This window comes from Pelophylax lessonae (assembly GCF_965119305.1).
Source record: "Pelophylax lessonae genome assembly, chromosome: 1".
Taxonomy (NCBI): Eukaryota; Metazoa; Chordata; class Amphibia; order Anura; family Ranidae; genus Pelophylax; species Pelophylax lessonae.
In genome coordinates, this window is record NC_138768.1 from 761,759,869 (window position 1) to 761,781,632 (window position 21,764).

A 21,764-nucleotide genomic window follows, 5' to 3' on the forward strand; every position below is an offset into this window, starting at 1 on the left:
TCCATTTCTGTACGCAGCTGTTTAACACTTTCTAGTTCAGCCTTACACTCTAGAGCTTCCTCCAAAGAGCGAGCCAAGAACAGGGCTTTGCTCTCGTTATCACGCACCTCCGTTTCTGCACGTGCGCGTTCTTCTGCATATTTTGCAGACACAGTCTTCTCTTCACCAAGCATCTGATCAAACTTCTTTTTCACATCTTCAACACACTGTAATGAACCAACGCTTTCTTCCATGCGTTTTTTCATATCCGCTATCTGAGCTTGCAATGTTGCGACTTGCTCTGATAGGTTTTTCTTTTCTTCCGCCTCCTCTTTTAATTGTTCCAGGAAGCCATTTTTCTCATCTTCCATTTGTTTGAGCTTTGTGCTAAAACTCAGCCTTTTACACCTCTCTTCCTGTAAGAGTTCCTGCGTGTCTTGCAGCTGCGATTCCAAGATAGAAAAATCTTCCGCAATTTCTCTAGATTTGCTGTCTGCTTGAGAAAGCTGATTTGTAACATTGTCCAACTCAACCTGCAGTCGGTTTGCCTTCTCTGACAGCTTAGCACACAATCGGTCACCTTCTGACACCTTGACTTGCGATTCCAGAAGCTGTGCCTCTACTTTTTCCCTCTTATGTTCACAATCTCCTTTTCCCTGCATAAGAGCCTTCACCTCATTGGCTAGCATCTGGGAATAAGAATGTAATTCTGCCACACAGGCTTCTTTCTCCTTTAACTGCTGCTGGAAACGTTGGGCTTCACCTTTCCAACTTTCACAGTCTGCACGTAATTCATCTACCACATTGCTCAAAGTGGTGAGCTCATACACAGTACTCAGTAATTTAGCCTCTCTTTCACTTTTCTCGTTGTCGCTGAGAGACAATGTCGTTTTCAGAGCGACATTCTGTTCCTGCGACTCCTGCAGGTCTATTTTTGTAACTTCCAAACACTGAAGACTTTTTTTCAGCTGATTACGCAACTCCAACATATCAACCATACTTTGCTTCTGCAAAGTCTGAATTTCACTTTCCTTTTCCATGAGGATGGTATCTTTCTCCATTATAGTCTCTCTGCGTTTTTGCAACTCGACCAAAAGAAGAGCAGTGGATTCTTCCCACTGTGACACATGAGACTTGAGTAGTTCATTCGTTTCCTGCAAGTTTCTATGCTCCATTTTAAGCAATTCCAAGGCTTGTTCCTTTTCTTCCATTTTCCGTTGCAAGGCATCCAACTCAGCTCTGCACACATACTCGGTTTCTTCCAAACCGATGGCCTCCATTGGCTGCTGGCGTCTCTGTTTCCAGCCTGCCATGCTCTCTTGGTGAGCCTTTTGTTGAGCTGCAAAGCTCTGCTGAAAATCCGCATTTGCCTGCTGTTGAGCTGCATTTGCCTGCTGTTGAGCTGCATTTGATATAATCAGTTGTTTCAACATCTCCTCCATTTTGAGTTTACTTTTCATCTGAGCACACTGCGTCTCCATAGCAGTTTCATCAGTGTTGCTAGGGACAACAACCTTCCTCTTTAGTAGACTCTCTTTAGGCATGGATGGGGCTGGTTCAGACGGTAACATCCCCTCCATCCATAGAATCCGGTCTCTCATTTCATCTATCTTTGCATTCTTCAGGCGTTTTGAACGCCCCATCTTCAATAACTCCACAAACAAATTTTTCACAGTCCAGCAAAAAATTTTCAGACCACTGTCTCTTTAACACATGTAGTTTTTCTCTCTCTTGCAAGATCTCTTTTCCTGCACACACAGTTTGTGCAGTCACTTGCACCAGACACAACAAAGTTCATCAAATAATTTTGAGACCGCTGTCTCTTTAAAACACTTTTTTTTCTGTCAGGATCTTCTCTCCTGCACACATAGATTGTGCAATCTCATGCACCAGATAAAGTTCATCAAACATTTGCACTTCCTTGCAGGGATCTTGCTGCTTCTGCCCACTGCATACCTCCACCATATGTAAGGGATTAGCTCGGTGGCGGGTGTGGATGACCCCTTGGGGGTGCGTTTTCCCAGAGAGGTAGCCGACAAGTGCTTGCAAACAAACAGTGTGGTTTATTAAATGGTGTTTTCTTCACCAGGCTGTATGCAGCAAAACATCCAAAATAAAATAAAACAGAAAATAAATCCTTGCCTCTGTGGGCGGCTACCTTCTCACAACTGGAACCTGCCTAAGTGTCTGTCTCCAACCTACCGTCGGGCAGACTTCCTTGTCCTACAGCGGACACTCAATAGTCCTTTTATAATAGCTTCACAGGGCAACACAGTCCTTTTGTTTCATTCACATCAACAGTTCGTCTTCTCACCTTTGAGACGTATTCACCCTTGGTTACCGTCCCGGGCACACATCACTCCGGGGGGTCTTCTCCCAGGCCCACACATCCTGTCGGGAGGCACACGCTGACTGTCCTCCTGCTCCCAGCCCACATGGCTTCAGGACACAGCTTCTGGAGGCAGCAAACAATAGGACTTTCTCTGAACAAATTATAGAGCCTTAACTCCCTCATTCTGAACAGGTGAAGGCCTTTCAACTTCCTGCTGGCTAGCTCTGTAGCCAACACCCTAAATTAATTAATGGACTTTCTAAATCAGGTGGAAATGTATCTCCTTCCTGTGACTACATTCCCAGATTTAGCTGACTTCCTGTCACAATATATATATATATATATATAAAAAAAAAAAAAAACACAAATACCAGCCCTTAGAAGGGCTTTTTGGGGTGCTGATATTACAGCAGTAGTGGACCAAGAACACTGCAAGACCAGGAACACTGACTAACTGTCCCTAGCTTAACAGCAGCAGCAGCAGCAGCAGCTCTCCCTACTCTCACTACACACACTGCTTCAGAATGATCTAAGATGGATGCTGCCCTTGCTTATTTATAGGAGGTGGGAGGGTGTGGGAGGGAGGTACGCTGATTGGCTGGAAATGTGTCTGCTGACTGTAAAGTTCAGGGTCAAAGTTTGCCTCAATGATGTCTTATGGGGGGCGGACCGAACATCGCATATGTTCGCCGGCAGCGGCGAACGCGAACATGCTAAGTTCGCCGGGAACTGTTCGCCGGCGAACAGTTCTATACATCTCTAATGCTAAAATCACAGGCTTCCATCTCCCATCATACCATCACAAAATAAATCTATTTGCGGATGACATCATTTTAATGCTTACACAACCGCAGATTTCCTTTCCCGAGGCATACGCGACACTTCAAGCGTATAGTAAGGTTTCTTACTACAAATTAAATGCGTCAAAATCCACGGTCCTCAACATAGGAGTCCCCACAAAGACTCAGGAGAACCTCTCGGAGGCTATCCCTATTCCCTGGTCCACGGACAGCATACACTACCTAGGCATAGATCTCCCTGCCAATCTAACTCGACTATTAGCCGTTAACATGTCAAGGATCCTCACGAAAATAAATGCAGATATCTCCTGGATGCGCCCCCTGTGGCTCTCTTGGAGCGGCAGGGTGGCAGCATATAAAATGTTTATTTTGCCCCAAATACTATACCTATTTAGGGCACTTCCCATACATTTCCCCATGACACACCTTCACAAACTGTCTAGATCTCTGATGTCATACATTTGGGAGGACAAACGCCCACGTTGTGCATTTTCAACCCTAGTTCGGAAGAAGCAATTTGGGGGTGCCTCCATCCCGGACATACCATCATACTATTGGGCCACTATCCTGGCGCAGCTGCGCCATTGGTTCCACACGTCAGACCCTCCAATTTGGGTGGATCTGGAGAGGGATGTTGCACCCACACCGGACCTTAAAACTCTACTTCTAAGCGACAAATGGAAGGCCTGGAATCTGCCGGCCCTCTCCCCTACTATGCAAGCTTCCCTGCGGGTGTGGCGTCGCTCTCCTGCTCCACTCAATGAAAGGGACGTGCTCCCTGAGACAACTTTGCCAATATCTACCCTCCAACCACATATACCTGACATCCCCATCCATTTACTACAACGCTGGGGTATTATCTCCGTTAATTCCTTCTACAGCGGTGACACTCTTGTTCCAGTCTCTGACCTGATTCGCAAATATGGCCTCCCGTATCATTCCTTTTATCATTTACTTAGAATAACACATTTCCTTATGTCTAATCCTCTGAACAAAATACTAGTTGATTGTAAAATATGGGACCTACTTACAACGCCCACGCCAAAACCCCCCAAACTTTCATACTACTACAATATCTTACTAGATAACATGACATTCCACAAGACTATGCACATGTTCAAATGGGATAGAGATCTGGCTACCGCCTTCCCCATCTCCAAGTGGAGGAGAGCGTTAAGCTCGATACACAAATACTCCCACTGTGCCAACCACTGGGAAATGACCCTCAAGATAACAAATAGGTGGTACTACACTCCCTTCCGCCTGGCAGGTTTCTCTCCAAGGTACTCCCGACTGTGCTGGAGGAATTGCGCACAGGTGGGCACTCTGTTGCACACGCTATGGTCTTGTCCTTCACTGCTTAGTTTCTGGAACCAGGTATTCTCCTATATGTCCTCTCACACGGGGTGTCTGATGACGCCATCCCCAGCTTTGGCGTTACTAAACCTGGGAATAGATGACATGCCAGTCACGTTCAGACCATGGATTACTCATGTTCTACTTGCGGCTAGAACGGTAGTCCTACGCAGGTGGAAAAACCCAGTTGCCCCGAATCTATCAGACGTTGTCAACCTACTAAAGATAAACTATCAATTTGAGAAAGCTATTGCAATTAACCAACTGACACTACAGGCATTCAATACACACTGGAACTTTTGGGCCCTCTCCTAACCAGGATTTAATGCTATTGTATTGTGTATACATTCTACCCGTACTCTGATCTGAGATGTTTCCTGTCATTGATGTATATGTGCCATATCCATATCATCCATATCTTCCCTTGTCTTACCCCGTCCTACCCCTTACACTTCCTACTCCCCATTCTAGGTTATGTTTAACCTGCATTTTCTGTATTAACTTTGATCCTGCACTATGTTCATGTACTACAGTTTTGTACGTTTGTGCGATTACATTGTATGCATTTATTTTCAATAAAAAATAATTGACACAAAAATGTATGTAAACCCTAAAAATGAACTTGTACGCTTCATTTAGACTGTGAATGAGGACTAATAAGCTCAGAGACAGCTAAATACCACTTCTGGACACAGCAGCACTCTGAGTTACGGCACATAGAAACTGTCTGATTAGCTGCAGCCCATCTGCCCATAGTTAGAAATAGTGTCCCCTGATGCAAATTGCGTGCATCCAGGAACTTTCAGAGTCCCTCAGATGAGCAGTTACATGTGAATGGCAGTGGTTTGTACAGCATGCAGCTGTTCCTCCATGGGCAAGAATCTGAGAGTAGCCACAAGTGGATGCCCATATGAATAATGCCTTTTTTGCTCCTTTTTTTGCCTGTTAAATATAATATTGGAATCTTTTTTTTTTTTTTTATCTATCAGTGTAAAAAATACTTGTTGCCAAAAAATCTTGTGAGTTGATAACTTCCTTTGCTCTGTGCCTGTTCACAAGGATAGGTTATGGAGATAATAAGAGGGAAGAAAATGAGGAGAGGTCTGTGTTCTTTGTTGTCTATCAGAAATGAAGTAGGCAGGGGTGACACCTTATGCTTAGAAATTCAGAAATATGTTTGCATCCAAGATCTCCAACAGCCATATAAACCTCACTCTCCCAAATTGTCTTCTCTTCACTACAATACTATGTTAATGTAGATAAATATACAAAAGTATATTTCCACGCCCCAATGGGAAAGAGTGTGATATAAAGTGCAAACAATCTGTATACCTGAGAGAATATAGTTACATAGTAGGTGAGGTTGAATAAAGACAATAGTCCATCCAGTTCAACCTGTGTAGGTGTGTGTGGCTGTAATCATCTCACATACCCCTGAATGTTCTGATCCTTGAGAAGTAAGTCTAAGAGTCTTTTGAAAGCCACCATACTACCCGCAGAAACCACCTCTTGTGGTAGAGAATTCCACAATCCTGTAGCCCTAACAGTAAAGAACCCCCTGCGTTGCCTGAGGTTAAAACGCTTCTCCTCTAATCACATTGTATGCCCTCGAGTCCTCATGCAATCCCTTCCAATGAACAGCTTTTTTTCTAAGCTGGGATCCCCATTAAGATATTTATAAATTGCTATCATGTCCCCCCTCAGACGTCTCTTCTCCAGGGAGAATAAATCGAGCGATTGCAGACGCTCTTCATAGTCAAGGTCCTCCAATCCCCTAATTAGTTTAGTTGCCCTTCTCTGGACTCTCTCCAGCTCCAACACATCCCTCCTGAGGACTGGCGACCAAAACTGGACAGAATACTCCAGATGCGGTCGGACCAGAGTTTTATAAAGTGGAAGGATTATAGTCTTATCTCTGGAATACATCCCTTTCTTTATGCATGCTAATATTCTGCTGGCCTTGGCAGCTGCCGCTTGACATTGCATGCTGTTGCCTAATCTATCATCAACCAAGACTCCCAGATCCTTCTCCATTTTTGATTCCCCCAAGGGTTCCCCTCCTAACGTGTATTGTGTTTTTATGTTTTTAGTCCCCAATAAATAAATGTGAATAAATAAATAAATATGTGAAAAAAGCAGCAACAATACTAGGTTTGTCTATTCCCCAGATGAGACTGATCCATACTATATGCGTTGCCATTCATTGGCTGATTGCACTGAATTGGAAATCCTCTTCATTCCCCCTGACTCAATTAAAAGCAAGACTCTTCTCAATAAATCAAATGTAAAAAAGCTTTCACATAATTTATAATTCAACAAAATTCTATGATAATAAATGGGAACCTTGGTTTGCTCATTCAGACCTTCTGTTCATATTGGTTGGTTCCTAATCACAGGTCCTTTAGTAAGCCACAATTGCTGATGTAATGGTTAACACTTTGCACTCTATTTGTACTCCTTATAATTATTTTGGGTACTTCCTGTTTTATACAGTATTATTTAAATTGTCACATATCCTTTATTCATTACCACCTATCTCTTTTCTGGATCCTGTTTTATATATATATATATATATATATATATATATATACATACAGTATATATACTTGATGTTGTATTTATTTATATTTTATGTAATAATAACTGTAGTTTATTGTTTGTTGACTACACTGCTATAATTTGCTCTTGTACCACAATTTTTCACCTTAATAAAAATGTTTGTATACAAAAAAAAAAATTAAAGAAATTCAGAAATATGTTGTCATGTCAAACAGGAAGATAGAAACCCACTATATTATTTAAAACATTTTCGTTCATTTGTCTGCACTTGTAGTGTGTTTGGAGAGATAAAAAATGGGAAATGTGCATGTATTGCAGAGATGTAATATTTTTTTTTGTTTCCATTTTCCTTGATTTTCCTTGATGTACACCTGACCCACTCCAGTTTCAGTTGTTTAGGCCTGTACATTGAAAGCTATTGCACCCTCACTGCTGTACTTCCCTGATTTTTTGGTTCCTTTGTGGTAAAGTTTCTCTGTTAATAACAGGGTTGTTTAAAACAGAATCATCTTGAATGTGTTTTTGCTTAGAGAAGCACTCACAAAAGGGGGCATCTTTATAAGCCATGCTATTTAGAGCTCACATAAAGGTAAAATAAAAACAAAAAAGGACACATTTTAACATAAAAAATAACAATAGAGTTAAAGGTGAATTTGAAGGTTTCCTCATTTGTTCTTGTCTTTTCTTCCACCATTATTTAGCTTGTCTTAAAATATCTAACCTGTGAACCTGATTTTAAATAACTAGTACGTCACCTTCCAAGGTGAAGAAATTACTCAAATGCCACACCTGCCAGCGACACCATATAATGAAATATGTTCCTTGCTGCACTTCATAAGTTATCACTTGAGCTGAAAAAGGTGTAAAACATAAAGAACGCTTGTAGACTCTAATTAGTCATATTGCTAGTCTTCGTAATATTTATAAGGAAGATATGTGTGAACACAATGAACATTTTATGCATTTGTACAAATTAAATTTAGAACTTTCCCAAGCAAAGGTGACATTTCCTATTGGTTTCTGAATATCTTTTGTGGACAATATTATTTGAATAATGAATCGTTCATAAATGTTTTATTCCCACTCCATAAAGATGTCACCCTAGGAAGGATAAAATTGCCAAATTACAATGCACGCTTTGTACATTTTTAGACCACTACATACTTGATCTAACAACCTGACAATTCCTGGAATTTTTGTAAGGGTTATTGTAATTCCTGTGGGATCCTAAAGCTGGATACACACTATCCAACTTTTGTGGTTAAATTTGCATCAGATTTACCTTTTCTATGTAGTGCAGGGGCCTGCCAGATTGCATACAAATTGAAAGTGTTTAGGTTTGACCTCATATTATATGGTTTTGGTAAGTCTAAAGGAAAAAGTCTTCCGAAAATCTTATAGTGTGTATGGCCCATTAGGCTCAAGCAACTATATGTTAACAACAGTGTAGAGATGAAGAGATACCTGCACATAATGTTCCTGTATCCTCCAAAACCGTTCTTTTATGACTAAATATTGACACAATATCTGGCTTGGAATTAGTCCATCACTAAAATGTGCAGTCTCACTGGCTAGTAGGAGTGTACAAGAAGGAAAGTAAGTTCCAAAGCTTTGGCTGTCAGAACAGGTAAGGTTTTGGCCACAATGACGGGAAGAGAAGCTTCTTTTTAGGTGCCTGAACTTCATACCTGCAGCAATTAGCCTTAAGTACCCAAAGTGACAGAGTATCTTGGACATTAAGTTTGGATCAAATCAATAATGTTAAATTTGATAAAGCATTGTGTATTAAAAAAAACTTATTTTTTTGCTTTTTTGTTAAATCATTTGTTGTATTTTAATATTGGTGGTTAGCTGCGGGTTCTTTGCAGCCATTTCTGGTTTAAATGTATTACCTTATTGTGACAATGCGTGTTGAATCGGTCTCCACTGAAAGCCCATGTGAGAGGGTGACAATGCAGAATCACAACTGGGAAACAGGGACAGCGTGCCATCACTCCATAACAGGAAATGCCTGAAAAAGGACCTATTCAGTTTACATATGTACTCTAACTGCTTCCTGCATGACCTATTGTAATATGATGGCCAGACGAGAGTTCTCTACTTCTGGATGGATGTCATATGATGTCCTCCCCAGAATGCACCTTGTGCCTGCCCCACGGGCTGCTCTGCATCATGATCAGTCAGCTGATAGAGATGGCTTTGCGGGGTCACTTGGCGGTCGGTTCGCGGCAAATTTTGCTTGTTCGCAAATTTGCGAAAAGTCAGACTTTTGCCGATGTTCGTGAAGATGTCCGCACCGCCATTTTCTTTTTCATTCAGAAGAACTTTGACCCATGACACAGCCGTCAGGTGGAACGGGACAGCCAATTAAAACATTTCAGCACATGGACATGCCCCCTACCCTATAAATAGACCTGAGCTGTCGGCCATTTCACATTCTGCTTTTTGCCAGCGTAGAGAGAGGTCTGCTGTGTTCATGAGGGAGAGATTGCCAGACACAAATAGCTCTGTGAAGATCCACAAAAGTCCTTTTCAGGGCTGGTATTTCGGTAAAGGTCAACTATTATCTTTACCGGTTAGGGGCAGGTATCCAGTCGGTGCTTTAGGGGCAGTTAGGGATCAGCAGCAGTCACACAAATCGCTCTGCTAACCACTTGCTGACCGCCGCAAGTACATATACTGCGGCGGTCAGGCCCTCACAGGCAAAGTGACGTATGGGTACGTCACTAGCCTGTGAGGCTCTGGGGAGCGAGCGCGCGCCGCCGGAGGCGCGCTCCCGCTCGGTCACGGACCCCCCCCCGCGCGTGTGCCTGGTGGACCCGATGTCCGCCGGGCACTCGCAATCGTCCGTGACAGCGGGAGAAAGGCATGCGGCTGATGTAAACAAGCCGCCTGTCATTCTCCCCGGTGTAAGAACAGTGATCATACGGTTCTACTATGTAGGACCGTTGATCACTGTTCCTACACCTCAAGCCACAGCCAATCACAGTAAGAATCACGCCCCTAGGGACACACACCACCCCTCCCTCTCAAAAAAAGTCAACCCCTTCACTACCAGTGTCATTTTACAGTAGCAGTGCATATGTATAGCACTGATTACTGTAGAAATGTCACTGGTAACCCCAAAAGTGTCAAAAATGTCAGTCAAGGGTCCGATCTGTCTGCCGCACTGTCGCAGGCCCGCAAAAAAAATCGCAGATCGCCGCCATTATGCGTTAAAAAAAACAACAAAAATGACAAAAATCTTTCCCTTAGTTAGTAAACGCAATAACTTTTGCGCAAACCAATCAAAATACGCTTTTTGCGATTTTTTTTTACCAAAAATATGTAGCATAAAACAAATTGGCCTAAAATGTTAAAAAAATTTGATTTTTACATTTTTTTTGGGAATTTCATATAAAAAAAGTGAAAAATATTGTTATTTTTGCAAAATTCACGCTCATTTTTTGTTTATAGCGCATGATCAAAAAATCGCACAGGTGATCGATTACCACCAAAAGAAAGCTCTGTTTGTGGGAAAAAAGGACGTCAAATTAGTTTAGGTACAGCGTCGCACGACCGCGCAATTGTCTGTTAAAGTCACACAGTGCCGAATCGCAAAATACCCCCTGGTTAAGAAGGGGGTAAAATCTTCCGGAGCTTAAGTGGTTAATGTCCACAAAAGTCCTTTTCAGGGCTGGTATTTCGGTATAGGTCCAGTCTCTTTTCAGGTTAGGGACAGGTATCCAGTCTGTGCTTTAGGGGCAGTTAGAGAGATCGGCTGCAGTCACATAAATCGCTCTTTTAATGTCCACAAAAGTAATTTAAAGGGCTGCAATTTTTGGTATAGGTCCAGTCTCTTTTCAGGTTTGGGGCAGGTATCCAGTCTGTGCTTTAGGGGCAGTTAGAGAGATCGGCTGCAGTCACACAAATCGCTCTTTTAATGTCCACAAAAGTAATTTAAAGGGCTGCAATTTTTGGTATAGGTCCAGTCTCTTTTCAGGTTAGGGGCAGGTATCCAGTCTGTGCTTTAGGGGCAGTTAGAGAGATCGGCTGCAGTCACACAAATCGCTTTTTTAATGTCCACAAAAGTAATTTAAAGGGCTGCAATTTTTGGTATAGGTCCAGTCTCTTTTCAGGTTAGGGGCAGGTATCCAGTCTGTGCTTTAGGGGCAGTTAGAGAGATCAGCTGCAGTCACACAAATCGCTCTGTTAATGTCCACAAAAGTCATTTAAAGGGCTGCAACTTTTGGTATAGGTCCAGTCTCTTTTCAGATTAGGGGCAGGTATAAAGTCTGTGCTTTAGGGGCAGTTAGAGATCGGCAGCAGTCACACAAATTGCTCTTGTTAATGTCCACAAAAGTCATTTAAATGGCTGCAATTTTTTTGGTATTGCTGCGCAGTACACTAAAAAGGGGGGGGGGGAATCCACAGTATAATATACTTTGTAGAAAGCATATTATAGTGGATTAGTAGTATTATTGTGCACTTGTGACAGGTGTGGTGTGACTGAGCGTTGATGCAGCAATACTACACACAGTGACAAAAGCACTTATAATGTATTATAACTGGTGTGATAGACCAATGCCCCCCCCCCCCCCCAAATACCACATATTGAAGTGGGGTGTTATCTGAGTATATTTTTACAAGTGTATTTGTGTCCTGCAACAATATTGCCTCTTTTGCTGCGTTAAGTCTGATACACACAGTGCCAAACTCACTGGCCAATTTTTTTGAACTGCTGTGATAGACCAGTGGCCCCCAATACCACATATTGAAGTGGGGTGTAATTTTACAGTATCATTTTCTAGGAGTGTATTTTAGTCCTACAAAAATTTGGCCTCTTGCATTGTAAACTTTGCTACACACAGTGATAATGGTTACTGGCCAATTATTTGTAGAACTGGTGTAATCAACCTGTGGCCCCCCAATACCACATATTGAAGTGGGGTGTTATCTGAGTATATCTTTACAAGTGTATTTGTGTCCTGCAACAATATTGCCTCTTTTGCGGAGTTAAGTCTGATACACACAGTGCCAAAACTCACTGGCCAATTTTTTGAACTGGTGTGATAGACCAATGGCCCCCCAATACCACATATTGAAGTGGGGTGTTATCTGTGTAAACTTTTACAAGTGTATTTGTGTCCTGCAACAATATTGCCTCTTTTGCGGAGTTAAGTCTGATACACACAGTGCCAAAACTCACTGGCCAATTTTTTGAACTGGTGTGATAGACCAATGGCCCCCCAATACCACATATTGAAGTGGGGTGTTATCTGTGTAAACCTTTACAAGTGTATTTGTGTCCTGCAACAATATTGCCTCTTTTGCTGAGTTAAGTCTGGTACACACAGTGCCAAACTCACTGGCTAATTTTTTGAACTGGTGTGATAGACCAGTGGCCCCTTAATACCACATATTGAAGTGGGGTGTTATTTAACAGTATAATTTTCTAAGAGTGTATTTTAGTCCTTCAAAAATGTGGCCTCTCTTGCTGTGTTAACTGTGCTACACACAGTGACAACAGTTACTGGCCAATTATTTGTAGAACTGTTGTAATAAACCCGTGGCCCCCCAACACAGATTGAAGTGGGGTGTTATCTGAGTATACTTTTACAAGTGTATTTGTGTCCTGCAACAATATTGCCTCTTTTGCTGAGTTAAGTCTGATACACACAGTGCCAAACTCACTGGCCAATTTTTTTGAACTGCTGTGATAGACCAGTGGCCCCCAATACCACATATTGAAGTGGGGTGTTATCTGTGTAAACCTTTACAAGTGTATTTGTGTCCTGCAACAATATTGCCTCTTTTGCTGAGTTAAGTTTGGTACACACAGTGCCAAACTCACTGGCTAATTTTTTGAACTGGTGTGATAGACCAATGGCCCCCCCAATACCACATATTGAAGTGGGGTGTTATCTGAGTAAACTTTTACAAGTGTATTTGTGTCCTGCAACAATATTGCCTCTTTTGCTGTGTTACGTCTGGTACACACAGTGCCAAACTCACTGGCCAATTTTTGGAACTGGTCTGGTAGACCAATGGCCCCCCAATACCACATATTGAATTGGGGTGTTATCTGAGTAAACTTTTACAAGTGTATTTGTGTCCTGCAATAATATTGCCTCTTTTGCTTAGTTAAGTCTGGTACACACAGTGCCAAACTCACTGGCCAATTTTTGGAACTGGTGTGATAGACCAATGGCCCCCCAATACCACATATTGAAGTGGGGTGTTAGCTGTGTAAACTTTTACAAGTGTATTTGTGTCCTTCAAAAATATTGCCTCTTTTGCTGTGTTAAGTCTGGTACACACAGTGCCAAACTCAGTGGCCAATTTTTTGAACTGGTGTGATAGACCAATGGCCCCCCAATACCACATATTGAAGTGGGGTGTTATCTGTGTAAACCTTTACAAGTGTATTTGTGTCCTGCAACAATATTGCCTCTTTTGCTGAGTTAAGTCTGGTACACACAGTGCCAAACTCACTGGCTAATTTTTTGAACTGGTGTGATAGACCAGTGGCCCCTTAATACCACATATTGAAGTGGGGTGTTATTTAACAGTATAATTTTCTAAGAGTGTATTTTAGTCCTTCAAAAATGTGGCCTCTCTTGCTGTGTTAACTGTGCTACACACAGTGACAACAGTTACTGGCCAATTATTTGTAGAACTGTTGTAATAAACCCGTGGCCCCCCAACACAGATTGAAGTGGGGTGTTATCTGAGTATACTTTTACAAGTGTATTTGTGTCCTGCAACAATATTGCCTCTTTTGCTGAGTTAAGTCTGGTACACACAGTGCCAAACTCACTGGCCAATTTTTTGAACTGGTGTGATAGACCAATGGCCCCCCAATACCACATATTGAAGTGGGGTGTTATCTGTGTAAAGTTTTACAAGTGTATTTGTGTCCTGCAACAATATTGCCTCTTTTGCTGAGTTAAGTCTGGTACACACAGTGCCAAACTCACTGGCCAATTTTTTGAACTGGTGTGATAGACCAATGCCCCCCCCCCCCAATACCACATATTGAAGTGGGGTGTTATCTGTGTAAACATTTACAAGTGTATTTGTGTCCTGCAACAATATTGCCTCTTTTGCTGAGTTAAGTCTGGTACACACAGTGCCAAACTCACTGGCTAATTTTTTGAACTGGTGTGATAGACCAATGCCCCCCCCCCCCCCCAGTACCACATATTGAAGTGGGGTTTTATCTGAGTAAACTTTTTGCAAGTGTATTTGTGTCCTGCAACAATATTGCCTCTTTTGCTGTGTTAAGCCTGGTACACACAGTGCCAAACTCACTGGCCAATTTTTTGAACTGGTGTGATAGACCAATGGCCCCCCAATACCACATATTGAAGTGGGGTGTTATCTGAGTAAACTTTTACAAGTGTATTTGTGTCCTGCAACAATATTGCCTCTTTTGCTGTGTTACGTCTGGTACACACAGTGCCAAACTCACTGGCCAATTTTTGGAACTGGTGTAGTAGACCAATGGCCCCCCAATACCACATATTGAAGTGGGGTGTTATCTGAGTAAACTTTTACAAGTGTATTTGTGTCCTGCAACAATATTGTCTCTTTTGCTTAGTTAAGTCTGGTACACACAGTGCCAAGCTCACTGGCCAATTTTTGGAACTGGTGTGATAGACCAATGGCCCCCAATACCACATATTGAAGTGGGGTGTTTTCTGAGTAAAGTTTTACAAGTGTATTTGTGTCCTGCAACAATATTGCCTCTTTTGCTGAGTTAAGTCTGGTACACACAGTGTCAAACTCACTGGCCAATTTTTTGAACAACTGGTGTGATAGACCAGTGGCCCCCAATACCACATATTGAAGTGGGGTGTTATTTAACAGTATAATTTTCTAAGATTGTATTTTAGTCCTGCAAAAATTTGGCCTCTTTTGCTGTGTTAACTGTTAACTAAACACAGTGACAACAGTTACTGGCCAGTTATTTGTAGAACTGGCGGACTGACGGACTGGCATATAGGGAGGAAAAGCAGGCAGAACTTGCATTGCACAAGAGGTACAAAGCAGACTGCAAATGTATCAGGAGCGAGCCATCAACCATATACAGTCACATCCGGCGCTCCCAGGACGCCAGCACATGGCTCCGCAGTGTGGGCTTTTTTTAATGTGTCCGTTGCTGACAACAGTGTTGCCATCTGCAGCCTTTGCAGTCAACGCATATCCTACACTTGAATGTAAGCATGTTTAACAGGGGGGGTGGATTGATTGTGTTTTTAGCAATAAACAGTTGAAAACGATATCACACTATCCGAGTCCTACTCTTGTCTTTTTCCATTGGTCAAATTGTGTCACATGGTACTGGAGAGTCTGAGCACAGGAAACAGGAAGCCACAGCGTGCAGTGATCTGTATCTAATAACCAGAGATGTGGAGAGACAACTGAAAGGCTATAACATAGAGGCTTTTGATCCTTATTGGTCTGGTGAGTGTTTAATCTAGAGGGGAGCACTGGAGGTGTGGTGGTGGACCCATTTCACTTTATCCTGATTGAAGTACCACAATTTATTTGATCTGGGATTATGGACTCCATGTCACTCTGTCAGTAGAAGACCTCACTGGGGAGCTATAGAGACTGCTCTATGTATTGGACACTTACATTCATATGATGGTCCTGTGCATTTCTTTTATATTTGACGTTTTTGATACTCAGAGCGGATGACTTCGAGTATAGCGCTGCTGAGTGTGATTGATTTTGTGTACTGACATGATATTAACTGCACTTTATTTATAGTACTGTTTATTTATTTAGCGGCTGCTAATCAGAGATATATATTTATTGATTTATTTATATATTTATTGTTGCACCATTTTAGTGTTACATGCTAATACTTTGAGATACACCAGTATTGTGCTGCATATTAATTAGGCAAACAAAAATGAAAAATTCTTTTCAATACAGTGCCTGGGAAGGAGGGTGGGGGTCCCCTAGTCTACCTGTAAAGTGGCACATCTGTACTGTGTATAGAAGCTGCTGCAAAATTTATTGCATTTATAAAGCAAAAAAAAAACATTTTCCCAGCAAACTTTCTTTCTTTTGTAAATAGAGCCAGTCTGTATGATGAGGCCACAATGTAGTGCACTGGAAACAAGATAAGCATTTTTTAGATAAATTCTGGTGTCTCTTCCGCAGACTTTGGATAGAAGTAACAGGAGTAAAATTTGTCACTGAAGACAACTTGGCAATATGCTGCAGCTGGGGGAACATGACTGCCAATTTATGCACCAGTGTTCTCCCCTCTCTGTATGTTCCTAACTTCCTCAACCTCAGAACCTACATCTGAATCAAGTAATGGCTGTGCATCATCAAGGAGCAAGTGGCTGATGCTGTGTTCAAATAACTCAGCCCACTCCTCCATGCCTGATGCTGGGGCTATGGATGGAATAGCTGTGGACAAGGAGCGAGATTCAGCAACTCTGGCAGCTGCAGTGGACTGCACACTAGTCTCTGCTTGGGTGATGGAGGATGAGGATGGTTTAGTAAGCCAGTCCACCACCTCCTCTGCATGCCGTGGCTGGATAGCACGGGCAACATCACTAAACAGAGGAAATGATGAACTGCCTGAGTACTGATCATGTCCACCTTTGCCTGTGGACACATACGCTGCTGGCCCCCTCACAGTTCTATGGGAATGTCTGTATCTCCTTGTTGGCCTCCCAGACATGAGGGGAAGGTGCTTATTAACAAAATGTAAAAAAGATGTGGAAATGTGTACGTGAATGCACTTTAATCAATGGAAAGTGGTGTTTGGTGCACTTTAACATGATTAATCACTACACAGACACACTCCACTGACGCACAACAATTTACTGCAGCAAAACTGCACTAAGGCACATAAATATACTGCGTTAAAAGTGCAGTGATGCACAGAAACTTAGTGCACTAAACATGCATTAATACACAGAAAAAACTGCAGTAAACATGCAGTAATGCAGAGAAATATACTGCGTAAAATGGCAAATAATGCAGTGAAATATACTGTTTTAAACATGCAGTAACACACAGAAATATACTGCGTTAAACAGCACATAACGCACTTAAAATATACTGCGCTAAACTTGCAGTAACACACAGAAATATACTGTGTTAAATGTGCACTAACACACAGAAATGTACTGCGTTAAATGACATGTAATGGACTGAAATATACTGTGTTAAATGGCACAGGAATATACTAGTAAATGTGCACTAATACACTGAACTATGATGCAGTAAACTTGCCCTGACAAAACAAACTGACACTAAAGTAAAAATGAATGGTCACTCACTACATTCCCTGAACTATCACTAGACACACTCCACTGACACACTACAATATACTGCACTAACGCACAGAAATATGCTGTGTTAAACATTCAGTAACGCACAGAAATATACTGCGTTAAATGTGCACTAATGCACAGAAATAAACTGGGTTAAACGTGCAGTAACGTATAGAAATATACTGTGTTAAATGTGTACTGATGCACTGAAATATACTGAGGTAAATGGCACGTAACGCACTGAAATATAGTGCATTAAATGTGCAATAACGCACAGAAATATACTGTGTTAAACAGCACGTAACACACTGAAATATACTGTGTTAAATGTGCAGTAACGCACAGAAATATAGTGTGTTAAACGTGCACTAACGCACAGAAGTATATTGCATTAAACGGCACATAATGCACTGAAATATACTGCGTTAAACTACACATAATGCACAGAAATATACTGCGTTAAATGTGACTAATGCAGTAAACTATCCTGCAGTAAACTTGCCCTGACAAAACAGACACTAAAGTAAAAATAAATGTTTACTACACTCACACTGACTGAACTATCCCTAGATTCACACTAAACTGATATTCTACACTGACAATAGAATTAGAATAGCACACTATAGCACACTAACTTTCTAGTATAATATAGTGTGTTAAACGTGCACTAACGCACAGAAATGTACTGCGTTAAATTACATGTAATGGACTGAAATATACTGTGTTAAATGGCACCTTACGCACAGGAATATACTGCTGTAAATGTGCACTAACACACTGAACTATGATTCAGTAAACTTGCCCTGACAAAACAAACTGACACTAAAGTAAAAATGAATGGTCACTCACTACATTCCCTGAACTATCACTAGACACACTCCACTGACACACTACAATATACTGCACTAACGCACAGAAATATGCTGTGTTAAACATTCAGTAACGCACAGAAATATACTGCGTTAAATGTGCACTAATGCACAGAAATAAACTGGGTTAAACGTGCAGTAACGTATAGAAATATACTGTGTTAAATGTGTACTGATGCACTGAAATATACTGAGGTAAATGGCACGTAACGCACTGAAATATAGTGCATTAAATGTGCAATAACGCACAGAAATATACTGTGTTAAACAGCACGTAACACACTGAAATATACTGTGTTAAATGTGCAGTAACGCACAGAAATATAGTGTGTTAAACGTGCACTAACGCACAGAAGTATATTGCATTAAACGGCACATAATGCACTGAAATATACTGCATTAAACTACACATAATGCACAGAAATATACTGCGTTAAATGTGACTAATGCAGTGAACTATCCTGCAGTAAACTTGCCCTGACAAAACAGACACTAAAGTAAAAATAAATGTTTACTACACTCACACTGACTGAACTATCCCTAGATTCACACTAAACTGATATTCTACACTGACAATAGAATTAGAATAGCACACTATAGCACACTAACTTTCTAGTATAATATAGTGTGTTAAACGTGCACTAACGCACAGAAATGTACTGCGTTAAATTACATGTAATGGACTGATATATACTGTGTTAAATGGCACCTTACGCACAGGAATATACTGCTGTAAATGTGCACTAACACACTGAACTATGATGCAGTAAACTTGCCCTGACAAAACAAACTGACACTAAAGTAAAAATGAATGGTCACTCACTACACTCACTGAACTATCACTAGACACACTCCAATATACTGCACTATCGCACAGAAAAATACTGCGTCAGAACATGCAGTAACGCACAGAAATATACTGCGTTAAATGTGCACTAATGTGCAGAAATAAACTGGGTTAAAACTGCAGTAATGTACAGAAATATACTCTGTTAAATGTGTACTGACGCACTGAAATACACTGTAGTAAATGGCACGTAATGCACTGAAATATACTGCATTAAATGTGCAGTAACGCACAGAAATATAGTGTGTTAAACGTGCACTAACGCACAGAAGTATATTGCATTAAACGGCACATAATGCACTGAAATATACTGCGTTAAACTACACATAATGCACAGAAATATACTGCGTTAAATGTGACTAATGCAGTGAACTATCCTGCAGTAAACGTGCCCTGACAAAACAGACACTAAAGTAAAAATAAATGTTTACTACACTCACACTGACTGAACTGTCCCTAGATTCTCACTAAACTGATATTCTACACTGACAATAGAATTAGAATAGCACACTATAGCACACTAACTTTCTAGTAGCACTGAATAGAGCCCTGTTCTATCTCTCTCCACACCGATATCACACTACATATGGGTGTTATTGAAGGAACACTTTTATAGTGTGGGGTGGGACTAAGAGCAATGAAGGAAAAAAGGAAGGTGTATGGCGCTGCCAAAATGTGCTGATGGTTCCGTATGTCCAACAAAGATGCTAAATGTATATACGATATCAATCACCACTATATATAATAAATTAATAAAGTGTCAGGTGCATCATGTGCGTGTCACAAATAGATATGTGCAATAATATAGGGGATCCAACTCTGTGAAGAATAAATATTTGTGCTAAAACCGTGAAGAAAAAATGTATACAAAATAAGTGTAAATTGGTATATATATAATTTGATAAGAAGAGATAAATAAAGTGTATGAAATGTAAAAAAATATATATGAATATATAAAAACAGTTGGATCCACTTAAATAAGCTGTGAATATCTACAACCTTATAATTATACAGTGCAAAGCATCAGGTATGGCATAAATAAAGTGGACGATGGATGTGTAAATATTATGGCAGCAATAGTCCAAGTATAAATAAGTCCGTAATAACTAAGAAACCTAAAAAGAAGGATAGTCCCACAATGGTAAAAAAACTTTTCCTAAATTAAGGGGCAAAGGTGACTTGAGTGCAGGTGCTCTAATGATAAATATTTGGAGGTGCTCAGGTATTTGGTGACCATTCAGTGCTCCCCGCACCCCTTGGACCGCACTCACCAGAGCTATGTACCCCTGCAGGGGTATCAGGCCTTGGATCTATAATCCTGGGTCTCCTCCACTGGCCGCACATCCGCCCTGTGGAACGCACGGCGTCCCGGAAGTGCGCTATTACTGCTGTTCTTTCATGCTAATACCCTTTTTTCGTTTGTGAGTACCTATTTTTTAATTTCTAATAAAGCATTTTAAAAGCGGTACTACTCTATGTGAGCCTTCTTCCCCCATATATCGGTACACCTCTGGACCCTAATACCAAGGAGCCTGGTTTGCAAGATTCGGGCAGATATTTGGATCACCTAATCACTTTGACGGCCAGTGGAGGAGACCCAGGATTATAGATCCAAGGCCTGATACCCCTGCAGGGGTACATAGCTCTGGTGAGTGCGGTCCAAGGGGTGCGGGGAGCACTGAATGGTCACCAAATACCTGAGCACCTCCAAATATTCATCATTAGAGCACCTGCACTCAAGTCACCTTTGCCCCTCAATTTGGGAAAAGTTTTTTTACCATTGTGGGACTATCCTCCTTTTTAGGTTTCTTAGTTATTACGGACTTATTTATACTTGGACTATTGCTGCCATAATATTTACACATCCATCGTCCACTTTATTTATGCCATACCTGATGCTTTGCACTGTATAATTATAAGGTTGTAGATATTCACAGCTTATTTAAGTGGATCCAACTGTTTTTATATATTCATATATATTTTTTTACATTTCATACACTTTATTTATCTCTTCATAACAAATTATATATATACCAATTTACACTTATTTTGTATACATTTTTTCTTCACGGTTTTAGCACAAATATTTATTCTTCACAGAGTCGGATCCCCTATATTATTGCACATATCTATTTGTGACACGCACATGATGCACCTGACACTTTATTATTTTATTATATATAGTGGTGATTGATATCGTATATACATTTAGCATCTTTGTTGGACATACGGAACCATCAGCACATTTTGGCAGCGCCATACACCTTCCTTTTTTCCTTCAATCTCACTATATTTCTAGGGAATATAGTATAAAGGTAGGCTGCAGCCAATATCAAATATTAGAAATCTAAAATTATCCTAAGCGCGGATTTTCTACATTTCACTAAGAGCAATGAGCCATGATTGTATAGAGTCATCATTACTTTCTCCAATCATGGCTCTGGCAGTGCTCTGTGCCCTGATTGGGCAAAGCTTTCATTGTTTCAGCCAATCAGGGCTTGCCGCACAGTGCATTGTGGTCATTCGGCAGGCTGAACAAATGGTCGAACTGCCTAATAATTTGGTTGTTTGTCGAACGGGCGAATAGCCAATGTTCAGCCTGAACTCATGCTCCGCCCAAACCGTTTGCCCATTATTATTTCCCAGTTGTTAGGAAAGGCAGTGTTCAAATCGAGTTAGAACTAACAATGAGGATCTGCCTACACAGTACAGATAGGGTTAATTATCATAAACACA